Here is a 9893-nt window from a genome sequence, read left to right on the forward strand (position 1 = left end):
GCGGCAGCAGGAGAGTCAGCCACACATTAACCACCTGTAGGCCATAAGTGGCCCACAGATTGCCAGTTGGACAGCCCTGATCTAACAGATGAACACTACAGTTCAGATCTTATTCTGTTAGTTGTCTAAAATAGTACTTAGCCACCTAAAATATGATCCTGTTCCAACCTACTTAAATCCCTAAAAAAACTGTTAAATGTAAAAGCTAGATGAGCCCTCCTGTTCCTCTGCTTTGTGTGACTTAGTTTTAAGGCTAAGTGGGATAAAAGTAGAAATGTTAATGTTTTCTGAGGGGATATGAGCAAGGTAGAGGAGGAGGACACTTAAACACCATTTCACCTGCTTGGCACCCAAGTGCGATTCTGTTCCGACCTGCTTGAGTACCTGCAAAAATATTATGTAGGCAGGTTTTCAGGGATATGAAGAGGGTAGAATAGGACTCCACTAAGATGGAATCTGGCCACACAGAAGCACTGTTCTGTTTAACAGCATACTGGGGTTTTGTTCAGATTCAGGAGGGAGGAATGGCAGCTGCTAAGTCAGTCCCTTGCTTTTTTGCAACCCTCAGTTATTTCCTGGAGGTCTCCCATCAAAGCAAAACAGCAAACAACCCCATCACCAGCCCTATCTGGCTGTGGAAAGACCTAGAATCCTGACCATTCTATCACAGGATAGAGTAAGGAACAAATTTCTTCCCAGCGGGCACGTCTACACATGCGGTTTAATGCACATTAGCTTATCTTAATGTGCAATAAAGCATCACAAAAAACATGCTATTTGGCTAATATACATTAAAATAGGCTAATGTGCATTTTTCTAGTATCTCACGGTGGCGGTATTGGATTTAATGTGCGTTGCCTAAAGCACACTAATGAACATGTAGATGCACCCAGTGCATGTGTTGCACAGCGAAGCACGTTTTGAACTTTTAAAATCTTCTTTTTATGCATCTATCACTGACCACAGTTGAAGACAAGAGCACATTAAGCAGTCCATTAGAACTACCATTTTGGAAAAGACTGAGGCAATGAAATCATCTGCTGGTCCCTTTATCTGAGAAAGCAATCTTCTGAATAATGATTTATCATTGCAGTCTACTCATGCAGTGACATTGCTTTAATCATTAGGACTTTAGGACATGGATAATAGCACCAGCATTGCCAAGCAAGATCCTGTGCTAAACATGCAGCCAACTGAGAAAGAATATATTTACTTTTGAACTGACTGAATTATATTCAAGGCAATCTGGGCATGCCAGCATGCTCTTCAGCTCTGTTTAGTAGAAATAAAAAAGCATATATTGGGAAGAGACGGAAGGGAGATGAAGATGGACTATCTGAGGACTATCTGCCCCTACCCTTTGGGACAAATTTTGAAATAATTATGACATTTAGAAGGGAAGACTGATTAACTGCAAACAGGTTAAAAAGGCAGCATGATCCTTTTTGTGATGGAGCCACGTTAGAACTCATAGAGGAGAAATCTTATAAAAGATCAGTCATCATCAAGGAAAAATATATTATGTATAGTATGATAGATGGTGCTGCGATTACTGAGTTCTGTCATTGAAATGAAAAATGGTAAGAGCAAGAAAAATAATGTGAATAATACTGAATAACGTATATTGAATGAAATATGAAGGAATGTGTAAACCAAGAGATAATACTGATTTAAAACTGAGTAGGGAATTACTGTGTACCATATGATCATGGTAACTGTTTCATCTGTCTGCTTAACACCTCTCCGTCCTCCCTCTGCCCCTGAAACTAAATGAGGGAAGTTTACCCATGAATACAGTAGGCGTAAATTACTGGGATTTAGCTTCCGTTTACCACTTGACTGGAGGAGACACGAGGCAGTTAATGCAGAGCAACTGATACATAGTAAATCCTCACCTTTCAACACAGTGGGTCCATCTAAACAAGACGCTTTACTGCACAGTAGAGCAGTTTACTGTGCAGTAAATGTGTGCATCTACACATGCACACATTTACTGCGCAGTAAATATCACCACTCACAAGTAAACTTGCTACCTGCAAACACAAGTAGCAGATTTACTCGCAAGTAGTTACTGTGTGTAGATGCCAACTGGGAGCAAATTTGCTCCTGGTCAGCCCTGCCATGAGGGAGCCACCTCAGCCCCGGGTTGGGAGCCACTCCTGCCCCAGGGCTGGAATGGCTTTATAGGAACCCCAGCCCCAGGCTCTCAAAAGCCTGCAGGCAGTCTGAACCCTGGGGCACAGGTTCAGGGAGCCAGGGACAACTGCTGGCCACTGCTCCTTCTGCACAAGCCACAGGCCAGCTCTGTCAGTCTGCCTGCACCCCAGCACTGCTCCCTGGCACTGCAGTGCCATGTGGCTGCCAGGGCCAAACCGTTCATCTCTACAGGGTGCTACAGGCTCCTGCCAGGCCTACTAGCACCTGGACCTAGCTGCAGCCAGCTCCTAGCCACTGAGGCCAGCTCCAGCTGGCTGCAGGTAGGCCCCAGCAGCCTGCCCAGACCCTGTAGGTGCTGTGGGACATCACCTTGCCTCACCTTGCTGCGTGGCTGCCAGTCCCATGCTGTGCTCCCGCCCTAAGCACTGCAAGCAGCTGCCCAGGCTCTGCAGCACCAGGATAGCCACACAGAGGCCCAGAGAGCTGGTGTGGCAATGATGGCATTGTTACCAGTGCCAAATGCGGTCTCCTGTGGCCCCAACTGGTCACAGGAGGAGACTGATGACCTTGTGGCATTGTGGGGTGAGGTGGAGGTATAGAGGCAGATTTGGTGGGGCAGGCGCTGTAACGCACATGTGTATGAGGGGCTGTTAGATTGAATGCAGGAGTGTGGGCATGACCAGTTGGTGCAGCAGTGCTGCATAAAGGTCAAGGCCTTGTGGGCACAGTTGATCATCATCACCAACCACAACCATTGGTTGGGGAGTGCCTGCAAGTCCATCCCCTTTATGCAGCAACTGGATGCCATCTTCACGTCCTGGGACCCAGGCTGGCAGCCATGCTGTGTACAGCAGCATGAGTAGCCTGCCCAGGCCCCTGCTGTAGCCTGGCACCCGTGGTGACATGACACTGAAGGAGGGTCCCTTGGCCCACCAGCAGCCTGTCCCACTGAGCTCCCCACCCCAAGCCTCCTCTAGAAGCTCAGGGAACCCGGGCAAGTGCCTGCCCTGACAGCTCCACAGCCACAACCACAGCCCCAGCCACAAGAGATGTCACCACTGGCCGCCAGAAGCACCAGCTCCTCTTTGTAGGGAGACCCTGCCCAGGCAGCTGCACACCAACCCCTCCAACTGATGACTGCCAGGTGAGGCTGGGCAGGCAGTCACTGTGCCTAGGGCAGCTGGCAGGGCCCAGATGGCTGTGGGTCTAATGGTGGTCATTGTGGTGGGCCAGCAGGGAGGAATGGAGGGAGTTGTGGAGGACTGAGGCTGGGGGTGCTGCCCAGTCAGGGTGGTGCATTGGGCTTGAGGCCTGGGGCTAGGGCGGGAATGCATGGCTGCAGGGCCTGAGTGGAGCTGTGGTGTCTGGGGGCGGTGGGGGGAGTGACTCCCCATCACTGCATGAATTCCTCGGGGACGGTAATGTGGGGGGCATGTCAGGAGTGGGGGCACCAGCAGGGTTGGGGGGCCGTGGCTTGGGAGTGAGGGCAATGGCATAGGCAGAGCACCGGCATATCAGGGCTGCTCAGTGCCATAAAACAATAGGAAGGGACAGTCACTGCTGGATCTGCATCCTGGTGAGTGAAGGGGCAGGGGGAGCTCTGATTTTCCATGATAAAAACCCCCAAATCAAATGCCAAAATTATAGGTATATAGAATTTAGTTTATTATAGTGACTGAGGCACTGGTAGGCTTCTGAATTGCTTTAAAATTGTAAATATATCCATAAAACATTGTGTTTGACTGATACCTATATATAGTGGAGTTTAATTTTGATTGCGGAAAAATGCAGATTTTGGGGGGTTTTAATCAGAGAATTTGTGGGTTTTTATAAGAGAATTTGCCATCTTTAAGCAGAGAAAACCAGGATCCCTGCAAATGACATTAATTGTTTGTACTACAGGAACCTAGAGAAGCCCCAGTCATAGACCAGGAACCCACTGTGAGGCTCTGAACAAAGAGAACAAGAACCAGATTTTGTGTTCAAAATGTATGAACAAATCCCACTAATTTTAATGGGAACTGCAGGATCCTATGGAAGATCTTGTGCCTGCCTGCTAGTGTTGTGCCGGCTGCTTGTGGTTTGACATTGCACTGTACCAGGAAGTAAACTTTCGGTAATTTATTCATAGATTCATAGATGCTAGGGTCGGAAGGGACCTCAATAGATCATCGAGTCTGACCCCCTGCATAGGCAGGCAAGAGTGCTGGGTTTAGATGACCCCAGCTAGATGCCTATCTAACCTCCTCTTGAAGACCCCTAGGGTAGGGGAGAGCACCACCTCCTTTGGGAGCCCATTCCAGACTTTGGCCACTCTAACTGTGAAGGAGTTCTTCCTAATGTCTAGTCTAAATCTGCTCTCTGCTAGCTTATGGCCATTATTGCTTGTACCCCCCAGGGGCACCTTGGTGAGTAAAGCCTCACCAATTCCCTTCTGTGTCCCCGTGATGAACTTATATACAGCCACAAGGTCACCTCTCAACCTTCTCTTGCGGAGGCTGAAGAGGTCCAGTTTCTCTAGTCTCTCCTCGTAGGGCTTGGTCTGTAGGCCCTTAACCATACGAGTGGCCCTTCTCTGGACCCTCTCCAGGTTATCCACATCCTTCTTGAAGTGCGGCGCCCAAAATTGCACACAGTATTCCAACTGCAGTCTGACCAGCGCCCAATAGAGGGGAATTATCACCTCCTTGGAGCTGTTCGTCATGTATCTGCTGATACACGATAAAGTGCCATTAGCTTTTCTGATGACTTCATCACACTGGCGACTCACTACCACTTATTACCACAGTACCAGTTCAAAAAGGATCTTTCAGTTCAGTTGCACATTGTAAATATTAATCAATGCGGTTCCTAGCTGTGGGTGCCTGCTTCTTGCAGATGCAAGGAGAGCCCAGGATCGGGTTCCCCTTGCACTGACAATAAGGCATTGGGTTCTAACATGCAATCCTACAATTGCGCCTCCTGCCATGCACATGTGACATGGCAGGAGGCACAATTGTGCGGATCATGCATTAGATCCAATAGCGCCTTTAGCTTCATATGTAGAGGAGGCATAAGTGACCATTCTAATATCACACAGGACATCTGGACAGAACAGAGAATTTAATTCTGGTCTCCCAAGTCCTATGCTAATGCCACAGCCACTGAATCTTTCCTCTCAGTCTGTCTTCAGGATAGATTTTAATGTCTTCTTGCCCCAGTATAGTGTTTTTAGTAATCAGGTAGTGATCAAAGGCCAACTCCATTGTTTTAGGCATTATACAAACAGAGCAGTAGACAATCCTTGTCCTAAAGAACTTACAGATTTATTCATCCCATCAAACTCTTATAAATAAGTGTTCCATTCAGCTTTATAACTTGGCTTTACCAAATGCAAGAGATCCAGTACTGCACAGAACTCTGGAGATTTGTGGCAAAGTAGGTGAGTAAACCTCTGCCCTGACAAAACCTCTTGCCCTGACACAAAAAGATTTCTCAGGGGGCTCAATTCTCACAATTAAATTTCAGGAGAGTGGATTTACATTTGCCAAAACTTCTCAGGTGGGTGATTCTGCTTGGACTGCCATGTGTTAATTTGCAGCAAAGCGTAACTGAAAAATCCAATATCCTGTTCAAAGAACAGGTTTTCCTGGTTTTATGAATATAAATACGACTGTGACCTTTAGACTGACAGAATATTGTAACATGTAATTATATGGCAGTGAAAAAAATCTTGCACTGGCTCAGATAGCTTATTGTTGCTTTTATGTATTTTACTTGGTAAAATACCTTTGTGACTTGTTTCTATGCTTCACAGCCATGCTGTAGTCCTCCCCTGAGCTTCTCATCTGTCAATGGCAGCACTCAAGAAAATATTTATGCCTAACATTTGAATTATCAAACATCTGCTTTGAAAATTACAGCGTACACAAACATGCAGATGGAACAGGGGAGTAGCTGCAGGTCATTTCAGATACAGACAAAGAATCATTTAGGCTTATTCACTTTTTTATAATGGCTTTAAGTCATTTCCATCTCATGCCTCTTCAGTGGTAATCAAAAGAATGAACTGGTGTTTCAGTGCATTTTCTACTGGACATATGCCTGTGTCGCAGGGCACTAAGGTGCCTGCTCCTAGAAGAGCAGAAACTGCTTGGGGAGAGCCCACAGAGACAGACAGAAGCCCAGGTGCAGGTTACCAGGGCAACAGGCTAGAGAGCAAATTAGCCTGCAGCTGCACTTAGTCAGCTGACCAGAAGGGGCAGGGCCATGGACCCATGTAAACCCCAGGCTGGAACTAGGGAGGGCAGTTTCCTGCTAGCGGCCAAGCGGGAAGGAGCCCTCCTAGAGGGAGCTAGGGGAAGAGGCCTGAGGGCGAGTCTAGCTTCTGGGAATCCCTGGGACAAAGTTTGATTCTTTTAAAGGGGTGGAGAACGATGGGAACTTAGGTGTTATGTTATAGCCCAGGGGCTTATGTTTTGTTTGCCGTTTCATAACAACCAGTGGTTTGGGTAAGGCTATTTGGGGAAGGAGGAGGCCTCATTGGGGGCCCACTGCAGCGTGGGGACCCTGGCACCAGAGAGGGCGTGGCATTTTGGGGGCATAGGACCCGGCGCCAGAGAGGGCACGGCCTTTGGGGCACACAGACCCCGGCACCAGCGAGGGCGCGGCCTGAGGTGCACAGAAACAGGGCTGCGGAGAACCCAGAGAGGACAAGGGGGCCAAATCGTAGCAAGGCCTAGACCGCACAATGTCAATGCCATCTGTGAGGCTTGGGGCATGGTAAAGGGACAGTTGGAGCTACACATATAGCCCATAAGGCTGGGGTGTCCCCAGGACATCTATTTTGAAATGGGACCCACGAGGGGTCCGGGATCCACAGGGTTCAGGGAAGTCCAACAGGACCGTGCTCAAGTAGGCTTAAAGGCAGTCTCCCCATATTACATTTACATCAAGACATGGCAGGTGAGAAAAGAGGGTGCCCATCAGGCTGAATTGACAGAGTCAAGGGGCCTTAGGAGATAACGGCCATCCTTGGAGACCCCATCCTGTGACGGCTTGCACCACAAACATCTCCATGGTAACTGACAACTTTGCCTAAGTACAGACAACCAGATAAATTGCTCCCAGAAGAGGTTCTTCCAGAAGACTGAACACCTGTACACTTTCCCCTGGCTCCCAAAACTAGGGAGCTGGGACAAATGGTCCCTGCCTTCCTGAAACTAGGAGCCAAACCATACAGATGTTCCTCTAGCCCCGTTACTTCCAGTAGAAATGAAGGTCTGTAAGCAGCCTCTGAGGCCAAAATTTCTTCCAGCAGAAAAATAGCCTGGAAGCCAAACTGTACAGATGTTCCTCCAATCCCTTAGCTGGAGTGCTTTGCAGGCAAGCTCTCCAGCCAGGGGGTACTAGAGGGCTATTCCTTGGGCCATCCCTACCCTTAAAGGAGCAGGAGAATGGCCCCTACTCCTTGCACCCCTCTGGGCTGACCTAGGGGAGTGCAGAAAGCAAGGAGAAGTGCTCAGTTGCTACAACAAGGTTCCAGGAGCTTTGTGGCAAGGGCACAGCAGCCTGCCTTAGCAGTGCAGAGAATACAGGGGCATTCTGGTGGCAGGGCAAGCTTCTGAGTCTTGTTACCATGGCACAGCGTCCTGCTGCACTGCTCTGGGTCATATGCTCCTACTTCACATTAACAGATAAAGGCAAAACAAGAACCAATGGCTGGGAGTTAAAGTCTGTAGAACTAGAAATATAGATTAGATTTCTAAAAGGTCCTATTAGATAATCAAGGACCTGATCCAAAGCTCAGTCAACAGAAAGACATCCATGCATTTTGGCCTTTTGTTCTAGTCTCAGTTCAGGTGTCTGGAATCATAGCTTCCATTGCACGATGTGGAAATACATTTAACTGATCATATATCTACATAAATATAGTTTTCAGAGGGCATAGTAACAAAGGCTCTGGCAGGGATTGCAATGGTGCATTTTTGCCTGTAGCTCTGAGTGGGAATCAGCTGTTTGGAAGCATTTCAATGTTCTGTTATTTTAGGATGTAGACCCCATATGCCCTTCAAGTGCTTCTAGTTATAGCATCAAGCCTCCTGCCATCATTGTAACACACAGTTTCTAACTCCACAATACATCAGCTCTAGGAGTAGGCTTTTGTGAAGGGTTCCTACCAGAAGACTGATGGCATCCTGAGGCTCAATGGAATGCAACTGAAAAATGAGCATTATCTATTCAACTAACTTGTTTATTGGAAAAAAATGGATTAGATGTACCATGAGGAAGACTAATACAGGGCAACATTAGAACTGCAGAACGTTTAGACAGTACCTCTGTAAGAACACCACTCTTCTCTTTTCCCTCCATGCTCATTGAAACCTATGAAAAATACAGAGTGCTTCTGCATTTTCATGAAACATCTTCTAAATGCTCAAAAATATATTAGCATTATTTATGTTAATGCTCTCTCAGAGCACTTGGGGTATAAAACACAAATGAAGATAAATCTTAGTGAGTGAAATAAAAGTTACAAATGAAAAAGATGCGAGGTCAAAAAGAATAATGAAAAGCACTGTTCTCCCCCTTCCCCCCAAGGAAAAAAAAAAATACCAGCCACTTCTAAATTGATTCTTTACCAGTAGGTTCTACAGATTCTTGGCATGAAATGCTCTTGCTCATTTAAGCAGTTGTAAGCATTAAATTCAGTGGAATTTCTCATTGCTATGCTTCTTCAAAGCACAATGCATCCATCGGGCAGTATTTCTTGTCCAGCACAATTGGCTAAGCTATGCTACATCTTGCTCAATATTTTTGTTTTCTTTGCCTGATACTTCACCTCCAAGAATGGGATAGAATAATTTTGGTGCTGGTAGTCATGGTAGCAGTAATAAAAAACATCTTTACTTAGAATATCATGGCCTACCCAAAAGACCTGCTGGAATATATTATAAAAAAAAGTTTTAAATTTAAGTTGTGATAGCTACAAACAGACACAGAATGCTAAAAGCCTCACAGCAACTTCACACAATTGAACTAGGTTGGAAGGAGCCACAGCCTCTCCACCCAGCTGGCAGGGGCGGGGGGGCGGCAGCGGCGGCGTGGTTGGTGGGGTACAGAGTCCAGCAGCCAACTGTGCTGTGGACCAGCAGCCACCCTGCCGTGGCCCACCACTGGGCCGCAGCCCAGGGATTGAGAACCCCTGCTCTAGAGGATAACAGGCAATTTGTGAAACAAAGCCCTAGTAAAGCCTTATTATTTCTTAAAACATACAGAGGGTATGCTACATTATTAGAGAATGTAGACAGTCATGCTCAGCCATCAGCTTGCTTTCTCTACCTCTGGGTGACCCCAAGTTGTGCAAGGAAGAAGAAACAGAGGCAGACAAGCTATTAACAAATAATGCCTGGGCAAATTCCAAGAAAATTAGCATTGCTATTCTGCCTTCCCTGCCTTTTGAGTTAAGTTACTCAAACACATTTTGTTGAAGGATGGCACTACATATATAAAGCCACCTCTTTTGTGCAGACAGCTCTAAGCCTTCCTCAGGTTCCACCTGGCCATGTGAATAAACTGTAGCTTTGGGAGATCTAATCCCCTTTATGGTACTATGGTAGCACTGCAGAAGTGCTGCCTTCTCATATTAGTATTTGGGATATAAATGTTGGATCTTCAAATGCCATACAAAGGAGGCATCACCATCTCCATTTCACAGATTAGGAAGCTGGAGCACAGAGAAGGGAAGAAACTTGTTC

This window comes from Alligator sinensis, unplaced genomic scaffold (genome assembly GCF_000455745.1).
Source record: "Alligator sinensis unplaced genomic scaffold, ASM45574v1 scaffold696_2, whole genome shotgun sequence".
In the NCBI taxonomy this organism is placed as follows: Eukaryota; Metazoa; Chordata; order Crocodylia; family Alligatoridae; genus Alligator; species Alligator sinensis.